General features: G+C 47.0%; 1 protein-coding gene across 5 annotated transcripts in view; it reads left to right on the top strand.

Annotated features, from left to right (window-relative positions):
• The first annotated feature begins 3,393 nt into the window (after nt 1-3,393).
• LOC147111980 (mitochondrial ornithine transporter 1-like) overlaps nt 3,394-20,551 on the top strand; it is a 52,227-nt gene continuing 35,069 nt past the window's right edge. The window contains exons 1-2 of one of the 5 annotated variants that reach the window (XM_085999424.1): nt 3,394-3,701; nt 15,899-16,080. The gene's annotated coding sequence lies outside the window, so the exon portion shown is untranslated. The remainder of the gene's footprint in view (nt 3,702-15,898; nt 16,081-20,551) is intronic. The other 4 variants (XM_085999425.1, XM_085999427.1, XM_085999426.1 and 1 more) reach the window with 4 other exon arrangements.

Below are 20,551 nucleotides of genomic sequence, written 5' to 3' on the forward strand. Positions count from 1 at the left end.
TCTCTCTCCTTCTACCCTACTCCCTTTATGGAACCTTGCTAGTTCAATTTCCAGTAAATCGCAAGCTCCTTAGTTAATCAAATTCCTGACTTAACCTTCTCTCTCTGGTACCTTTATACAGTCCTTTTCTGCACGATCCTGTTCGCGGGGCGTTAGCGCCTCATGGCTGATCCTCTGTTCCGTTTCTGAAAGGGAAGCAGTCACAACGGCAGTTTAACCTCTGAACCTTGTGAGTCAATTACCCGATGGCAGTACTGTCCAATGGAATAAACAGACTATGCGCAGCTATGCTTCTGGCAGGGAAAGTCCCAAAAATGTGGCAAAACACCACCTTCGGCCGATGGGATTTTCCCAACCGAGCAACATACTCGGCGTCTGTTAACTCACCAATTGGTACAGCAAGCCATCTCGGTGGAACCTCCAAATTGTAGAAGTGCCTTACTTCTTAGCTCTGGGTAATGACTCAATACACACTTGGATTCGTCAGACGGACAGGCCTTTTATTTTCTCTTGCAAGGGGAATCAGCACCTCTACTCAAGGGGTGAGGCTACTATTCCAATGATACAGCGTAAGCGTTCCATATTTATACAGTGTAACAAACAAGTTAGATTGACATTCCTTTGTTCCTCAATCAGGATACATTTTAGATTAATCATTAGGTCTTATGACATATTGACAGAAGGATCCTGGACACATAAGTCAACGGTTAAGATATAACAGGATATGAATCGTGTAACCGGAGGTCCTCCTTAATCTTAATCATGTATCTGGAGACTAGGTCTAACAAGTTATTAGGTCACTGGGTACTTCAACCGGAACCCATTGTTTCATTTCTACATTCTCATTAGGTGGGCAGACATCTGTTCTTGGCTGTAATCTAAGTACGTGCAATAGCTCTAGTTACACATCGACTCTTGACCGGTGTCAAGTCTGAAAACTTTTACCCAGCAAGCACCTGAAATTAACCCCTTATAATATGTAGATTTCCTCGGCCAGAAAAGCACAGGCGACGGTGCGCGACGTAGTGTTACTGCGGTAACAAGGGATAGAATGAAAAGTTGCCACGTTGATCAACCGCCGGTTCCTCACGTCAACCAGGAGGCTGTTGGTGCACAAGAAATCCGCGCTGAGAATGGGTTGCGAAACCTTGGCCGTCACAAACTCCCAGTAAAAACATTGGCCCCCGAAACACAACTGCACCCGCCATCTGCCGAAGGTCCGAATTGCTCCGCCATTGGCCGCTTCAAGGGCGAGGCCGTGAATCCCGGTCTGCACATCGAGGGCGGACGCGGGTAATATGCTGCACTGCGCCCCGGTGTCGCACAGAAAATTACAACGGGAGAGAGTATCGGTGATAAACAGCAACTTGCCTGCGTTGCCGATCGCCATCGCAGCCGCGGGGCGCCCGTTAGACCCGTTCCTCGGTGGTCGTAGTTGTTTTTTTGGGGGGAAGTTGCAGGGAGGGCGGCAACGTCTCGCTTTCGTGCCGAACTGCGCGTGGTAGAAACACAGCCCAGCAAGCTGACGAGCTGGGGCGGCATCTGTGGGGGATGGGCGCCTCATGGCGGCGCAGTACTGCTGAGTAACCGCGAAAATTTTGTACGCCTCTGCCGCGAGTGCTGCGCAGTCCTCAACTTCGGATCTGGCCAGGGCGGCTTGCACCTGTTCCAGTAGCTGGCTGAGGAATATTTCATGGACTAGGAAGCATTCCAGTTCGGAGCCAAGGAGTGTGAGCATTTGGCTCATTAACTCCGAAGGCTTGGAATCCCCGAGCCCGGGCATAGCGAGCAATCAACGGGCGCGCTCTGCTTTAGTGAGCCCGAAAACTTGCAGCAACCGCGCCTTGAGGGTTTCATACTTGCGCTCCGTTGGAGGGCTCTCGAGGAGGCTGACGATCCGCGAGGCGGGAGAGCTGTCGATGCGGAGACCACATAGAGATATTTGGTTTGATCCGCAGCGATGCCCCTCAGGGCGAATTGGGCCTCGACCTGAATGAACCACGAGGTCGCTTGCTGCTCCCAGAACTGCGGTAGCTTCAGCGAAAACGGGGTCACCAATGTAGGAATTGACGAATTCCTAACTAATAACTGAGGTCGACTCAGGAGATCAATCAAACAGGTCTTTAATGTAAGACTAAACGAGTTCAAACAGTTTGATGAGATCGATACAGGAGAGCCACGAAAACAGGTCTTAACAAGATGGAGATTCCACGAGGACTCTTGTGCAGTAACGTGGTTTGCGACGTGACGTCATCGCGTTTTCCCGCGCTCTTAAAGGGGTCACGCCCCGTGCATACAAAAACTATACACAAAACAAAGTAATGTCTAACACAATGGTACAGGCTTAGGCTGGTGTTAGAACATCATTAAAGGGGATTATGTACAGTTGCCCAGTCATTCAGTGGCTCCGCCACAGCACCACCCTTGTCAGCAGGTTTAATGACAAAATGTCAGGGTTGGATCTGAGAGAATGGAGAATAGAACAGATGTTTTGTACCATGTCCAATCACCAAGCTAGACAAGTGCCCCCTCTGTGCTTTTGTGAAAAAGATGGCAATTATGGTCGGTCCCTATATTAATATTATTATTATCTTAACACGCAAACAGCAGTTTCCCAATTCTTTGCAATTGAAGGCTGGTGATAGGCTGGTTACCGAGGAACCGCCTCCTCAGCTAGGTGACAGCGAGTGACCTTGGCAAAACATGTTCTGGGTACACACTCTTTTCACTTCAATTCTTAAATTAAATCTAAGCAAAAAGAAAATAAATAAATAACCAGAAGCAAAGACTTCTAAAGCAGCTCGAAGGAGACATATCTGTAAGTGGAGTCCTATCATCTTCGACCCATTCATTTATTTTATTTACAAAAAGCAATATAACCCAGAGCTTGACGCTGATCGTCTATAATTATCTCGCTTCCTTAAGGTTACATGAGCCCGGCGTGGAATCTCAGCCTGGACAACTTCCCGGCCTCACGCCAGGCCATTTCCCATTGATAAATCACAAACCCTCTCAATTCGTTGTGCGGCCACAATAGTGCACCTTTTTTTAAGTTCTAAAAGGCTTATAAATGCACCACCACGTGCTCTTCCCGAAATTTGCAAAGGCGGTCGAATTTGAGATTAATACACCAAATAATCTGTTCAACCAAAAAATAGGCATTTTTTTTCTCAAAAAAACCCCGTAAAATGCAACTTCGTTTTTTATTGCATTTATAAAGTGCAATTCATCCTAGATCAACCATACAATTTTAGCACTATTTTCATTCTTCTTGTGCAACTGATATGAGGGTGGGTGAGGGGGGCATCAGCCTAATTATTGGTCCCAGAGGCAGCCGACACCCAGTCTCTCTGAACCCTGAAAATGTTTTGTTTTAATTTATTTGACGGTGTGTGATGTCAGCACGGAGGGGGTGGGAGAAGAGCCGGAAGTTTGCAGACAGAGCGTTGCTCTGATGCAACCTTTGGGATTTTTTCATGGAGTTGGTGGACGTTCCGACAAAAAAAATAGGAGCAAGTAGAGCGGAGCGGAGGGGAGGTCAGTGACGGGTTGCTGCTGCTGCAGTAGTTATTGGAACAAAGGGCATTCTGTCTATGTGAGCTGGACACGTGTGTGTGAATCAGCGCCTTCTCCTCGGAGCTGACTGGCTGCAGAAATGATGTTCTGACGGCTGCATTGCCAGAGGGTCCAAGAAAGTGGTGGTAATGATTTTCTGTTGCAAATTATTTCTTTTCTAAATGGTTGCCCACTTATTTTTAAACGTGAACTTTCATACTCATTACTTGCAGTGGAATCTGTAATTTGAGCTGTGGACGTTGTAAAATGTGTGATCTGTTGCCAAACTGTAGGGGGGTAAATACTAAAATTATTAAAGGAGTGCTGGTATCACTTCATTTCTTGGAAAGAATAAGTGCTTTGGGATGTTAAGGGTGCTATAAAATGCAAGTTGTTTCTGAAGTTTTAATTTTAATTTTTGAAAACAGTTTAACCTCTGCTAATTTGAACACAAAGCAAACTTGTGTTGTAGTGCAAACTTTTGTCATGTACTTTTTGGGAGTTTGATTTATTTTGCTAAGCTAAGAACCTATCTTTGAAGTATGTAATAGTTTGCTCCTCTTCCACACTATCAAAGCACAGAGGGCAGTTAGCCTGGAACACCAGCACTTACAAGTAACCAGTGGAAGATGCACAGGAGTAGCCCAGGATGACTTTGCCTTTGATTTTAATTCTGGAGGAAGGCGGCCCAGACACTCGCTGTCATTGTCTTCTGGTTGCTGCCTTATTCTCCTTGCCTCTACATGTTGCTGTTCCTCCTCCTCCTCCTCCATATGGAGGCATTCTGAGTATATTTTGGGGTGACGGGTAGAAAAATGTAGGGGTGGAGTGAAACTAGCACTGTAGTGGGGGTGGGGGTGGTGGTATGGGATCCAAGTGCCAGTTTCAATGAGTTTGGGGACTCTTCAAAGCTTTCTCACTCCTTGCTTTTGCCTGAATCAGGTGCTTGGGGGGAGCAGCTGTGCCTGCAGAGACAGAGACTGTCCACAGTAAACTAGGCAAATTTAATGGGCAAAATGACAGAGGATCAGTGGGAGGTGTTCCAAAAATAATTTAATGTGATACAGAGCCAGTGTATACCCCTGAGGGGCAAGAGATCTACTTGCCCAAAAAAACAGCCATGGATGACTACAGAGGTAAGAGATAACATCAAACTCAAAGAAAAAGCAGACAAAAATGCAAAAAATAGCACAGATCCTGGCGAATGGGAAAGATACAAAGAACAGCAAAGGCTGACAAAACTGATAGTAAGAACTACAATAAAGGAAGTATGAAAAGAAACTTGCAAGGGATATTAATAAACACAAAACATTTTTACAATTATATTAGGAAAAAGAGGGTAGTCAGTATCAATATTGGCCCATTGAAAACTGATAACGGTGAGATTGTCAATGATAAGGAAATGGCGGACATGTTGAATAATTACTTTGCGTCAGTATTTACAGTAGAGGAAGAGGCTAGCATGCCGCAAATCCCAAGGAAACTAATATTGAATCAGGGACAGGGCCTCAACAGAATTATCGTAAGCAAAATAACTAATGAAGAAAATAATGGCACTAAAGTGTGACAAATTCCTAGGACCAGGTGGTTTCCATCCCAGGATTTTAAAGGAAGTAGGTGAGCACATTGCAGATGCCCTAACTATAATCTTTCAAAGTTCGCTTGATTCAGAAACCGTTCCTTTAGATTGGAAAATTGCGCACGTCACTCCGCTATTTAAGAATGGTGAGAGGGAAACCAGGGAATTTTAGACCAGTTAGCCTAACATCTGTTGTTGGCAAATTACTAGAGTCTATAATTAAGGAGAGGGTGATTGAACACCTTGAAAATTTTCAGCTGATTTGGCAGGGGCTTGGGCACAATGATGTAGCATTAGAAAGGAGAAACAAGGTGCACAAAGGATTGGGAGAGACAGAGAACACCAGAGTAAGAAATAGTATGGTATTAGGTGGGGTCAGACTAAGAGAATACACAAAGGTCTAAGATAGGTTTACAGTGCATGTGTGTGAATGCACAAAGTGTGGTAAATAAGGTTGGTGAGCTGCAGGTGCAAATAGACATGGGAATATTGAGACCTGGCTCAAAAAAGGGAAGGATTGGGTACTAAATATACCTGGATAGAAGGTGTTCAGCAAAGATAGGGAAGGAAAGAAAGGAGGTGGGGTGGCAGCATTGATTTAAGGAGAATGTTAGAGTGCTGGAGAGAGAGGATGTCCTGGAGGGGTCAAGGACAGAATCTATTTGGTTAGAGTTGAGAAACAATAGAGGTGCCATTACATGACTAGGTGTATTCTACAGGCTGCCAACTAGTGGGAAGGATACAGAGGAGCAAATTTGCAGGAGAATTACAGAGAGGTGTAAGAACTATAGAGTAGAGATGAGGGGGTTGACATATGAGGAAAGGTTGAGTAGGTTGGGACTCTACTCATTGGCGTTCAGAAGAATGAGAGGCGATCTTATCGAAACATATAAGATTGTGAGGGGGCTTGATCGGGTGGATGCGGGGAGGATGTTTCCACTGATGGGTGAGACTAGAACTAGGGGGCATAATCTAAGAATAAGGGGCTGCCCTTTCAAAACTGAGATGAGGAGAAACTTCTTCACTCAGAGGGTAGTAAATCTATGGAATTTGCTACCCCAGGGAGCTGTGGAAGCTGCAACATTAAATAAATTTAAAATGGAGATAGACAGTTTCCTAGCAGATAAGGGAATTGGGGGTTACGGGGAGAGGGCAGGGAAGTGGACGTGAGTCTAGATTCGGATCAGCCATGATCCTATGGGGCTGTATGGCCTACTCCTGCTCCTACTTCTTATGTTCTTATTAGTATGGGGGACTTCAACTATCCTACTGTAGACTGGGATAGTAATAGTGTAAAGGACAGAGAGGGGGAAGAATTTCTGAAGTGTGTTCAGGAGAACTTTCTTGATCAGTATGTTTCCGGCCCAACGAGGAAGGTGGCATTGCTGGATCTGGTTCTGGGGAATGAGGTGGGTCAAGTAGAGCAAGTGTCAGTAGAGGAACATTTAGGAAACAGTGATCACAGTATCATAAGGTTTAGCAAAAGCAAAATACTGCAATGCTGGAAATTGAAATAAAAACAGAAAATGCTGGGAATACTCAGGTCAGGCAGCATCTGTGGAGAGAGAAACAGAGTTAACGGTTCAGGTCGATGATCCTTCTTCGTCAGAACAGATCATAAGGTTTAGACTAGCTATGGAAAAGGACAGGGAGCAATCTAGAGTAAAAATACTTAATTGGAGGAAAGCCAATTTCAGTGGGTTGAGAATGGATCTGGCCCGGGTAAATTGGAATCAAAGATTGGCAGGCAAAACTGTAATCGAACAATGGGCTGCCTTTAAAGAGGAGATAGTTCTGGTACAGTCGAGATACATTCCCACGAGGGAGAAAGGTAGGGCAACCAAAGCCAGAGTTCCCTGGATGACAAAAGATAGAGTAAGATGAAGCAGAAAAAGGGGGCGTATGACAGATGTCAGGTTGAGAATACACGTGGGTACCAGGCTGAATATAGAAAGTTCAGAGGGGAAGTGAAAAAGGAAATAAGAGGGGCAAAGAGAGAGTATGAGAATAGATTGGCAGCTAACATAAAAGGGAATCCAAAAATCTTCTATAGGTATATAAATAGTAAATGGGTAGTAAGAAGAGGGGTGGAGCCAGTTAGGGACCAAAATGGAGACATACGCATGGAGGCAGAGGGCATGGCTGCGGTACTAAATGAGTACTTTGCATCTGTCTTCACCAAGGAAGGAGATGCTGCCAAAGTCATGGTGAAAAAGGAGGTAGTTGAGATACTGGATGGGATAAAAATTGATGAGGCACTAGAATTGCTGGCTGTAAAGTAGATTAGTCACCAGGACCGGATGGGATGCATCCTAGGATGCTGAGGGAAGCAAAGGTGGAAATTGCAGAGGTACTGGCCATAATCTTCCAATCCTCCTTTAGATATGGGTGTCCTCTTTTGGTTAGAACCACTTAACTGTAAATTAAATAGAATTTAAAATAAAACGAATCAAATTAAAATTACATTGCCCGGGGTGATGATGCACTCCAGTCCCCGTGGCGCCCACTGGTCTCGGAAGGCCTCAAGTGTGCCAGCGGACACCGTGTGCTCCATCTCCAGGGCCACCCGTGCACGAACATAGCCGCGGAAGAGAGGCAGGCAATCGGGCCGGACGACCCCCTCGACTGCCCGCTGCCTGGACCTGTTAATGGCCACTTTGGCCAGGCCCAGGAGCAGTCCTACGAGGAGGTCCTCCGACCCGCCCACTCCCCTCCGCACTGGGTTTAGATATGGGGGTGGTGCCAGAGGACTGGAGAATTGCAAATGTTACACCCTTGTTCAAAAAAAAGGGTGTAAAGATAAACCCAGCAACTACAGGCCAGTCAGTTTAACCTCGGTAGCGGGGAAGCTTTTAGAAACGATAATCCGGGACACATTTAACAGGCACTTGGACAAGTATGGATTAATTAAGGAAAGCCAGCACGGATTTGTTAAAGGCAAATCGTGTTCAACAAACTTGATTGAGTTTTTTGATGAGGTTGATAAAGGCAATGGGTTGATGTGTGGTGTACATGGACTTCCAAAAGGTGTTTGATAAAGTGCCAGCAAAGTTGAAGCCCATGGAATAAAGGGGACAGTGGCAGCATGGATACAGAATTGGCTAAGTGACAGGAAACAGAGAGGAGTGGTGAATGGTTGGTTGTTTTTTCAGACTGAGGAGAGGCAATATAAACTAAAAGGGTACAATTCTAAAGGGGGTGCTTTTTTCGGACTGAAGAAAGGCAATATAAACTAAAGGGTACAATATAAAGTGGGTGCATGAACAGAGAGACCTGGGGGTATATGTGCACAAATCGTTGAAGGTGGCAGGGCAGGTTGAGAAAGCAGTTTAAAAAAAAACATACGGGCTCCTGGGCTTCATAAATAGAGGCATAGAGTACAAAAGCAAAGAAGTTATGATGAACCTTTATAAAACACTGGTTTAACCTCAACTGGAGTATTGTGTCCAATTCTGGGCACCGCACTTTAGGAAGGATGTGAAGGCCTTCGAGAGGGTGCAGAAAAGATTTACGAGAATGGTTCCAGGGATGAGGGACTTCAGTTATGTGGATAGACTGGAGACGCTGGGGTTGTTCTCCTTGGAGCAGAGAAGGTTGAGAGGAGATTTGATAGAGGTGTTCAAAATCATGAGTGGTCTAGCCAGAGTAGATAGAGAGAAACTGTTCCCATTGGCGGAAGGGTCGAGAACCACAGGACACAGATTTAAGGTGATTGGCAGAAGAACCAAAGGCGACATGAAAAAACATTTTACGCAGCGAGTGGTTTGGATCTGGAATGCACTGCCTGAAAGTGTGGTGGAGGCAGATTCAATCGTGGCTTTCAAAATGAAATTGGCTAAGTACCTGAAGGAAAAAAAATTGCACGACTACAGGGAAAGGGCGGGGAAGTGGGACTAGCTGAAGTGCTCTTGTAGAGAGCCGGCACGGGCTCGACAGGCTGAATGGCCTCCTTCTGTGCTGTAACTATTCTATGATTCTGTGATTCAGAGCGAGTCAGCATGGATTTGTAAAAGGTAGGTCATGCCTGACGAACCTGATTGAATTTTTTGAAGAGGTGACTAAAGTAATGGACAGGTGAATGGCTATGGATGTTATTTATATGGACTTCCAGAAGGCATTTGATAAAGTCCCTCATAAAAGGCTTGTTAGCTAAGGTTGAAGCCTATGGAATTGAAGGCAAATTATTGACCTGGTTAGGAAATTGGCTGAGCGGCAGGAGACAGAGAGCAGGGATAATGCGCAGGTACTCTTAATTGGCAGAATGTGACTAGTGGTGTCCCGCAGGGATCTGTGTTGGGGCGCCAACTATTTACTATTTATTAACGACTTAGATGATGGGATAGAAAGCCACATACCCAAACTTACTGATGTCTCAAAGATAGGCGGCAGTGTAGATGAAAGCATAAAATTACAAAGGGATATTGATAGATTAAGTGAATGGGCAAAACTGTGGCAAATGGATTTCAATGCAGGCAAATATGAAGTCATCCACTTTGGACCTAAAAAGGATAGAACAGAGTACTTTCTAAATGGTGAAAAGCTAAAAACAGTGGATGGCCGAAGAGACTTGGGGGTCCAGGTACATAGATCATTAAAATGTCATGAACAGGTACAGAAAATAATCGAAAAGGCTAATGGAATGCTGGCCTTTTTATCTAGAGGACTAGAGTACAAGGGGTTAGAAGTTATGCTGCAGCTGTACAAAGCCCTGGTTCGACCACACCTGGAGTACTGTGAGCAGTTCTGGGCACCACACCTTAGGAAGGATATATTGGCCTTGGAGGGAATGCGGCATAGGTTTACCAGACTGATACCCGGACTTCAAGGGTTAGGTTACGAGGAGCGATTACACAAATTAGGATTGTATTCCCTGGAATTTAGAAGGTTAAGGGGTGAGCTGATTGACGTTCAAGATATTAAGGGGAACAGATAGTGTAGATAGAGGGAAACTATTTCCACCGGTTGGGGATTCTAGGACTAGGGGGCATAGTCTGAAAATTAGAGCCAGACCTTTCAGGAGTGAAATTAGGAAACACTTCTAAACACAAAGGCCTAGAAATTCAGTGGGCTGCGCCACCAGTTAGCGCCCAAAGAGGGCACTCAGTGGCTTTAGCGCCACCGGCCACACCTCCCGCGATATTTAGCGGGGCGCTAATGGCGGCGTTAGCCTGTAGCGCTGCGCCGCCACCGATGACGTCATCGGTGTGCGCAGCGCCCCGCTCCCGCCCCGCTCCCGCCCCGAAGACCATATTTGGTCGCGCCCGCCTCTTTAACGCCGGTCGCAAATCGCGACCGGTTCACAGGGCCTACCTGTGGCGGTAGTGGCGCTAGTTAAGGTGGAGGTGCGGGGCGGCCGCCTGCCAGCACCTCCGTCCCCGGCCTCCTAAACCGCCCCCCCCCCCGGGGCATTGCCGGCTGTTTCCCGAGAGCCCAGCACTTCTCCTTGGTGCCGGGCTCGTTTGCCGGCACTCGCGCTGTTGCAGGCACCTCCCCCTTAACAGTGGGAGGAAGGCCTGTAGTACCGCAGCCTGCCATGCCGCAGCGTGTGGCGCTGCGGCCCTTAGCGCGCCGATGTTCAGGGTGAGCGCCCCAAGCGGGGCGCGGGGAGCCTCGAGTAGCGGCCCGCTTCCGTTTGGGGCGCAGAAACTGAATATCGGGATGGCGCAAGTGGCTCCGCACGCAGCGGTAATTCCGGCACCCAGGCGAGCTTGGCGCCCCAAACGGCGCCCAACTGAATTTTTAGCCCAAAGGGTGGTAGAAGTTTGGAACTCTCTTCCACAAACTGCAGTTGATGCGAGATCAATTGTTAAATTTAACTCTGAAATTGATAGATTTTTGTTAACCAAAGGTATTAAGGAACATGGGCCAAAGGCGGGTATATAGAGTTAGGTCACCGATCAACCTATGATGGTTTTGCTGGTACTGGTTGATAGAGGAGTGTTGAACACCACCAACAATGCAGCGCTCTCTCTATTGCACTGAAGTATGAACTAAGATAAAGACCTGAAGTTCCTCGCTTATAAAAAAAAATATGAAGGAAACTCATTTTAGTGCAGTCAGCAGCTTGTTCCATTAATGTGCTAGCCATTATTTTCCCCTTTATCTTTATCTTTATGGCAGTTTGACAATTTGCCCGCCCATCTGGTGGCAGTGTTCAACACTCCTCTATCAACCAGTACCAGCAAAACCGATAATCTGGTAATTTTCTCATTTACTATTTGGGGCCTTGCTGTGTGCAAACTGGGTGCTGTGTTTGCCTGCAGTGCAACAGTCACTATACTTCAAAAGTAATGAATTAGCTGTGAAGTGCTGTAGGATATCCTAAGGATATGATGGACACTATATAAATGTAAATCTATCTTTTATAGCTGCAGAGTTTGTTTTCCTGAAATGGAGAGCACACTCTTCCCCACTAAGACTGTTGTCCCATGTGTGGTGATTCCACCATGGACTTCACTCTGCCGCCACTACCTGTGATCTCCCACTTTAAAGAATATACTAAATTCCTTCCTATACTTCCCTGGGAAAGAAATCAAGCAGTGCTATTAATATTTTTATTACCCTCGATCCGCTTTCTCAATGGAACCCTGGTTGCTCCTTTCATTGAGGTGTTGCAAGGTATGCTGGGAAGAAACTTCAATCTGTTGGAATTTCTTTCACGAATTCAATGCTATTATAGATTGACATTGTAAACTGTGGCACATGGGGATTCTTCTGACAACTAAGAAGTGGCCCTCAAAGCCTCGTTGGAAAAGTGTAATATCCCCATCGACACCTAGGAATCCCTGGCCCAAGACCGCACAAAGTGGAGGAGAAGCATCCGAGAAGGTGCCGAACACCTCGAGTCTCTTTGCCGGGAGCAAGCGCAGGCAGCGCAAGGAGCGCACGTCAACCCAAGCACCCCACCCACCCGCCCCTTCAACCACCGTCTGCCCCCTCTGTGACGGAGACTGTAGGTCCCGCATTGGACTCATCAGTCACCTGCAAACTCATTTTTAATGTGGAAGCAAGTCATCCTCGGTTCCGAGGGACTGCCTAAGAAGATGATGATGAAGTGGCTAGGCTGCCAGCAATGTTTTTAATTGTGATATGCGAGTGTAATTTGGAGTTGCATTAATGAATCTGAAATATAGCTTCCGTGCTATCATGAGCTGCAAGCTAACCACTTTTACAAGGCATGATAGTGGGTAAACAGAGTATCCTCACGGTTTAACTATTAAGAGTTTAAACAAAAGGTGCTGTAGGGAGTCTTGTGCTAAGCAACAAAGGTTACCTAGCAACCACCCTGCAATCAAGAGCAGGGCTCAATAACTGATTAGGATGGTCCCAGCATTCACAGTCAAGACAACAAACACATGTTGCGGAGATGTGCAAGAAGCCAGAATTGGAGGAGCGCAGAGATCTCGGAGGGTTGTAGGCACTGTTGCCTTTAAGCTGCGCAGTTCTCTGGACCTCCCGCGCAGCTGGCTCACTGGATTTTCAATAGAAACAAACACGCATGTGCACCCAAAAAAATATTAACAGGAACATTGGTTGTAGGGTTGGAGGAGGTTACTGAGAGGGAGTGACGAGGCCATGGAGGGATTTGAAAACCAAGTTGAGAATTTTAAAATTGAGGTGTAGCTGGACTGGGTGCCTATGTAGGTCAGCGAGCACAGGGGTGATGGATGAACGGATACGGGCAGCAGAGTTTTGGATAAGCTCAAGTTATGTAGGATGGGAGGCCAGTCAGGACAGTATTGGAATAGTCAAGTCTAGAGGTAACAAAGGCATGGATGAAGTTGGAGGTTGAAATCGCTGAGGATGAGAAGTCGTTCGGTGCTGAGGGAAGAAAGCAGTGAAGATATCTCAATGAGAAATTTGGCATGGTATTTGGGTGGGCAGTAGAGAACGAGCATTTTAAATGAGGGGTGGTGGTGGTGGTGGAACAAGGCGAGATGCTCAGAGGAGTAGGGGGACAGACCAAGGTGTGATTTGGCGATAAGCGCCACACCGCCACCGTGGCAGTTTGGGCAGGGCAAGTGGTGGAAGGTAGAGCCAGGAGGGGAGGTTTCATTAAGGGAGAAGGTGTCATCACCCCTCAACCAGGTTTCTGTCAACGCCATGATGTTGATGCAATCTTCCCCATTAAGCTCATGGATTGCAAGGGCCTTGTTCACAAGTGAACGGACATTCTGGAGGGAATTGCAGAAGGGCGGTGATAGCTGATCCACTGGAAGAGTCCACACGGTCAGCATTGGGAGGGGCGATGGGAGGGGCGAGTGGGTCGGGAAGGAAGGTTGTAAAGATTATCCCCCGGCGGGCAGGAAGGTCGGCGAGCGTGGGGGCAGTGCTTTGCTGCTCCATAAGGAGGAAGCAACAAGTGCCACGCTTGGGCCCTTCGGAGGATGTCGAGAGGCACGGAGGGAGTCAAGCCTGGGACAGCAGCAGGTGAGTCGGAAGGCCGAGGGGTGCTGAAGGGTTGGAGTAGGGATTTGGGTGGACAGAGTACCCAAGAGGGGAGAAATGAAAGGAGGCACGATGACAGATGAGAGAGTGGTCTAGGAAGGGTAAAGTGGAGGTGGAAAAAAAGGGGAAATAGAGTGATGGGTTTGGAGCGGCAGCCGAAACACGTGCACAATTGGACACGGAAACTCAAGTTACATAGCAAGATTAGGATAGATATGTCCTGGAAATTTCTTTACTCCAAGAGTGGTTAAAATGTGGAATCTGCTACCACATGGCGTGGTTGAGACGAATAGCATAGATACATTTAAGGGGAAGCTAGACAAGTACATAAGGGAAAAAGGAATAGAATAATAGATTGATAGGGTTAGATGGAGTAGGGTTGGAGGAGGCTCGTGTGGTGCACCGGCAAATACCAGTTGGGCCTGTACATGTAATGTCTCCTTTTGCTTGGGGCTACTGAGGCAAGTTGCTATCACCCCACTGACTGAAATGAATACTCGCCCCGCCCGTAGCGAGTACACAAGCCCCCTTACTACAAGTTCTGGACGATGAGGATTACTGAGGACAGATTGGAACACGGACAGTATTTTCGGGCTCACCCGTACAGTGTTTATTAAGGTTGACCAAACCACTCCACTCGCATACAGTACGAGCGGTGTGAACACAACAGTACAGTTTAAAACAGTACAACCCTGACTTGTCCAACAAGCCCCTGCCGTGCTGACTTACCACGGCCTAAAAACACCCTCTCGTGAACTAAACTATCACAGGACCCTTCCAATGCTAAACCCCCTCTGGTTTGGTAGGAACATACAGGCACCCCCTCACGCAGCTAAGTGATCTTGTGGGTGTGTAGGCTTGGCAATGCTCACCTAGATTGCCCTTGATCTTGCTTGCAGCTTCCTCCCGTACGTCTCGGTTACCTGGGTCCGTACCGGCCTTGCGGCATGCGAGTCCCAGTCTGAGTCGAAGTCTGTCTCGGTTGGAAGAGCAAAGCTCAGCTCCTCTTGACGTTCCATTGTGGGGAGGGCAGGAGAGAGAGAGAGAGAGCTATCCAAAACAGCTCTCTGATATACCCCTCCAATACACAGACCGCTGTCTGTGGTTTTAATGGACACATGGCCTCAGGGAAATGGTTTCCAGGCCTCCTCCCATGTTTTGATGGTTTAGATCTCGTTTCGATCTCCCAGCCGATTTAACTTGACGAGCTCATCTTCTTTAGAAACAATGTCGCCAGCCTCGTTATTCATGACTTGGGAGTGGGCCTCTCGGGCCATTGTTCCTAAGGACAGTTCGTTACCATATGAATGCAACCTGGTTACGTCAGCCACCTTCAGCTTGAGTGTTTTTGCACAGCTTACCCCCCACCCCCCAAACAGCCTGTCCAGTTTTTAATAAGGGTATATGTTCATAATCTAAAAATCCATGGAGTCTGTGCTGACTGCTACACAGGTATTGAAGCCGAGACCTACTTGCGTTAAATTGCTCACCACCACACCAGCTAATCTATTTACTCAGTAAACCTTGGGCGTCCTCTTACCACCACCACCAGTACTACAATATATTTTTTAAAATATCTGTATCCACAGACATTAGAAACATACATAGAAACATAGAAGATAGGAGCAGGAGTAGGCCATTCGGCCCTTCGAGCCTGCTCCGCCATTCAACGAGATCATGGCTGATCATCCAAACCCTAGCACCCGGTCCCTACACCGACAGCCATCCCACCCAAGCCGTAACCCCGTAACCCCACGTATTTAATCCCCCCTAACACTAAGGGCCAATTTTTATCATGGCCAATCAACCTAACCCGCACATCTTTGGACTGTGGGAGGAAACCGGAGCACCTGGAGGAAACCCACGCAAACACGGGGAGAATGTGCAAACTCCACACAGACAGTCACCCGAGGCCGGATTTGAACCCGGGTCCCTGGCGCTGTGAGGCAACAGTGCTAACCACTATGCCACCGTGCTGCCCAAAAATAATAGTTCTATAACACTGATGAAATTTCTAAGAGCCATCTGTATGAACCGCCACCACACTAGGTATGAAAAATACTGAAATAGATGAGCATGAAAGAATAAAAGTCAGTTGTGTCACTGGCCCGAAATTTCTTTAATCATAACATTTTAAAAAAGCATATACCAGCAGAATTCAGCGTAAACGGGCACAAGGAAATGGCACAACTTCTAATACTAATAGCTTAAAAAAAAATTGGAAGTTCTAATCCAAAGCTTTGGAGGAATACTGAAAGATCCTTTTGAAGCCATTTCACCCATATGCTTCCTTGTATTTATTTTCCTTTTTTTCAGCAGGATAATATAAGATTTGGGAGCAAAGCTGGACGCTAAAATAGCAACCACGCCCACAGCTACGGTGTGTTTACCAGGAGAGTTTCTTAAACTGAAATATAAATTATCCTTGCACACAAGATGAACATTATTTGAAATTATTTGGAAGTTGTCAAGCTGGAGTGCAACCACAAAGCTCACAGGTATAGAAATCCAATGTAACTGAGTACATAAGGCTATTACCGACCCTAAATGGCATTTCAAAACTGTCTTTTAAAATAATCTTCAAAGGATAAGGTGGTGATGTTCTTAGCCAAACAGAAGGGTCACTGACCTGAAACGTTAACTCTGTTTCTCTCTCCATGGAAGCTGCCTGGCCTGCTGAGTGTTTCCAGCATTTTCTGTTGTTATTTCAGATTTCCAGTATCCGCAGTATTTTGCTATTGTATTAGTGCATGTTAAGCATTGCACAAGTGTAAGGACACAAATAGACATTGTTGCATGGGTCCAAAGCACTTCATCATGTTGTTGGGAAGAGTGGCACTAAATGCCATCATAACAGCTGAACAAGTACAAAGACTTAAAATAATATCAAATGCTGAGTTATGTAATATGCAAGACTAGACTGAAGGTTCTCCAGTGACTGCAATTGAGCACAGAAAACTCAGGATTAATGCAAATACTGTATAAGAAATCTTAACTCTGAGTTAGCTTTAACAATAAGAGTATTCCTGTAAACGTAGAATAAAGCAAGTACGCTAGAAAGAACAAACTTGCATTCATATAGCGCCTTTCATGAGCTTGGGACGTCCTGAAGAGTTTTACAGCCTATGAAGTGCTTTTGCAGTGTAGTCACTGTTGTAATCTAATGTAGGGAAATGCAGCTTCCTCTTCTTCTTGGGCAGTCCCTCAGAACCGAGGATAACTTGCTTCCACATTAAAAATGAGTTCACAGGTAACTGATTAGTCCAATGCGGGACCTACAGTCTCTGTCACAGGTGGGGCAGACGGTGGTTGAAGGGGCGGGTGGGTGGGGTGCTTGGGTTGACGTGCGCTGCCTGCGCTTGGCTTCCGCTTGCTCCCGGCGAAGAGACTCAGTGTTCGGCGCCTTCCCGGATGCTTCTCCTCCACTTTGTGCAGTCTTGGGCCAGGGATTCCCAGGTGTCGGTGGGAGGAGGCTTTGAGGGTGTCCTTGAAACGTTTCCTCTGCCCACCTGGGGCTCTCTTGCCGTGCCGGAGCTCCGAGTAGAGCGCTTATTTTGGGAGTCATGTATCGGGCATGCGGACAATGTGACCCGTCCATCGGAGCTGATTGAGCGTGGTCAGAACTTCGATGCTGGGGATGTTGGCCTGAGCAAGAACACTGACGTTGGTGCGCCTATCCTGCCAATAGATTGGCAGGATCTTCCGGAGGCAGCGTTGGTGGTACCTCTCCAGTGCTTTGAGGTGCCTGCTGTACATGGTCCATGTCTCTGAGGCATACAGCAGGGCGGGTATCACTGCTGCCCTGTAGACCATGAGCTTAGTGCCGGGTTTGAGGTCCTGGTCTTCAAACACTCTCTTCCTCAGGCGACCGAAGGCTGCACTGGCCCACTGATGGCGGTGTTGGACTTCGTCGTCTGCCCTTGTTGACAGTGGGCTCCCGAGGTATGGAAAGTGGTCCATGTTGTTCAAGGCCTTGTCGTGGATTTTGATAATCGGGGGGCAGCACTGTGTGGTGGGAGCAGGTTGGCAGAGGACCTTTGTCTTACGGATGTTTAGTGTAAGGCCCATGCTCTCGTACACTTCGGTGAAGGTGTTGACAATGGTTTAGCGTTCGACCTCCGAGTGAGCGCAGACGCAAGCATCGTCTGCATACTGTAATTCGACGACAGAGGATGGGACGACCTTGGATCTGGACTGGAGGTGACGGAGGTTGAACAGTTTCCCGTTTGTTCTGTAAATTAGCTCCACTCCAGTGGGGAGCTTGCTGAGGGTGAGATGGAGCATTGCAGCAAGGAAGATCGAGAAGAGCTTTGGTGCGATGACGCAGCCTTGCTTGACCCCGGTTCGTACGTGAATTGGGTCTGTGGTGGAACCGTTGGTCAGGATCACGGCTTGCATGTCGTCGTGAAGGAGGCGGAGGATAGTGACAAACTTTTGAGGGCAGCCAAATTTGAGGAGGACACTCCATAATCCCTCACGGTTGACAGTGTCGAAGGCCTTTGTAAGATCAAAGAAGGCCATGTACAGTGGTTGGTGCTGTTCCCTGCATTTCTCTTGTAATTGACGTGCGGTGAAGATCATGTCCATTGTGCCCCTTAGTGGGCGGAATCCGCATTACGACTCTGGGAGGAGCTCTTTGGCCACTGGGAGGAGCTCTTTGGCCACTGGGAGAAGGCGATTGAGGCAGCAGCCAATTTGTGAACAGCAATGAGATAATGACTGGATAATCTGTTTCTAGTGATGTTGGTTGCATGATGGAAATATTGGCCAGGACACGGAGAATTCCCTCTGCTCATCTTCTACATCCACCTGAAAAAGCAGCCAGGACTTCTGTTTAACGTCTCATCCAAAAGATGGCACATAGGAACATAAGGACAGGAGTAGGCCATTCAGCCCCTCAAGCCTGTTCTGCAATTCAATGGGATCATGGCTGATCTGCAACCTAACTCCATATATCCGCCTTTGGCCCATATCCCTTAATACATAGATACATAGAAGATAGGAGCAGGAGTAGGCCATTCGGCCCTTCGTGCCTGCTCCGCCATTCGATGAGATCATGGCTGATCCTTTAATTCAGTATCCCGTCCCCGCCTTCTCTCCGTAACCCTTAACCCCTTTTGCCCGTAGAAATATATCTAATTCCCTCTTAAATATATTTAATGAGCTGGCGTACACTGCCCTCTGTGGCAATGAGTTCCACAGGTTCACCACTCTCTGAGTGAAGAAATTCCCCCTCATCTCTGTCCTAAATGGTTTAGCCCTTATCCTTAAATTATGTCCTCTAGTTCTGTTCTCACCCGCCAAGGGAAACATTCCTTCTGCATCCAGTCTGTCTAGACCTGTCAGAATTTTATACACTTCTATGAGGTCCCCTCTCAATCTTCTAAACTCCAGTGTGTACATCCCTAAACTACATAGTCTCTCCTCATAGGTCATTCCCGCCATTCCTGGTATCAGCCTGGTGAATCGCCGCTGCACCCCCTCCATGGCAAGAACATCCTTCCTCAGATGAGGCGACCAAAACTGTACACAGTACTCGAGGTGTGGTCTCACCAGTGCCCTGTACAGCTGCAGCAAGGTATCCCTGTTCCTGTATTCTAACCCTTTTGCTATGAAGGCCAGCATACCGTTTGCCTTCTTGACCGCCTGTTGCACCTGCATGCTCGCCTTCAGTGACTGGTGTACAAGAACACCCAGGTCTCTCTGTACTTCCCCCTCTCCCAATCTATTGCCATTTAAATAATAATTTGCCCTCCCGTTCCTGCACCCAAGGTGGATAACTTCGCACTTGTCCACATTATAGTGCATCTGCCATTTATCCGCCCAATCGCCCAGTCTGTCCAAATCGCTCTGGAGCTTCCTGGTCTCTTCCTCTGAGCCCACCCCCCCTCCTAGTTTAGTGTCGTCTGCAAATTTGGAAATGCTGCATCCGACTCCCTGATCCAGGTCATTAATGTAAATTGTGAACAGCTGGGGGCCCAGGACAGATCCCTGTGGTACCCCACTTGTTACTGCCTGCCATTCAGAAAATGAGCCGTTTATTCCAACTCTCTGTTTTCTATCTGACAGCCAGTTCCCTATCCACGCCAAAACTTTCCCCTTTATCCCATGAGCCTCAATTTTCCATGCTAATCTTTTATGTGGGACCTTATCGAAGGCCTTTTGGAAGTCCAGGTACACCACATCTACTGGCTCTCCCCCATCTATTCTACCAGTTACTCCCTCAAAAAATTCCAATAGATTAGTCAAGCACGATTTACCCTTTGTAAATCCATGTTGACTCTGTCCTATCCTGTCCCCATTTGCTAAGTGCTCCGCTATTTCATCCTTAATGATGGACTCCAGCATTTTGCCCACAACTGATGTAAGGCTTACAGGTCTGTAATTACCTGCTTTTTCCCTACCCCCCTTTTTGAATAGTGGGGTAACGTTAGCTACCCTCCAATCCATCGGCACTGTTCCCGAGTCTAATGAATTCTGAAAAATCATCGTTAGTGCATCCGCTATCTCTAGGGCCACCTCCTTCAGTACCCTAGGATGCATGTTATCAGGCCCTGGGGATTTGTCCACCTTCAATCCCTTTAGCTTCCTTAACACCATATCCTTAGAGATATTGATTTGCGTCAGTTCCTCCTTTGCCAATGTCCCTATTTTTCCCGATATCCCAGGGAGGTTTTTTGTGTCTTCCTTCGTAAAGACTGACCCAAAGTATGCATTTAGTTGATCTGCCATTTCCTTATTTCCCATTATATATTCCCCCGTATCTGACTGCAATGGACCAACTTTGGTTTTCACCAGTCTTTTCCTTTTGATATATTTATAAAAGCTTTTGGAGTTAGTTTTTATATTTTCCGCCAGCTTGTTTTCGTAAGCTATTTTGCCCCTCTTGATCATGCCCTTTGCCCTCCTTTGCTCTATCTTAAACTGTTCCCAATCTTCCGCTCTGGCGCTTTTTTTGGCTATTTTATA

Source organism: Somniosus microcephalus, chromosome 10, assembly GCF_052327205.1.
Source record: "Somniosus microcephalus isolate GS21.2 chromosome 10, FLI_Smic_1.0, whole genome shotgun sequence".
Taxonomy (NCBI): domain Eukaryota; kingdom Metazoa; phylum Chordata; class Chondrichthyes; order Squaliformes; family Somniosidae; genus Somniosus; species Somniosus microcephalus.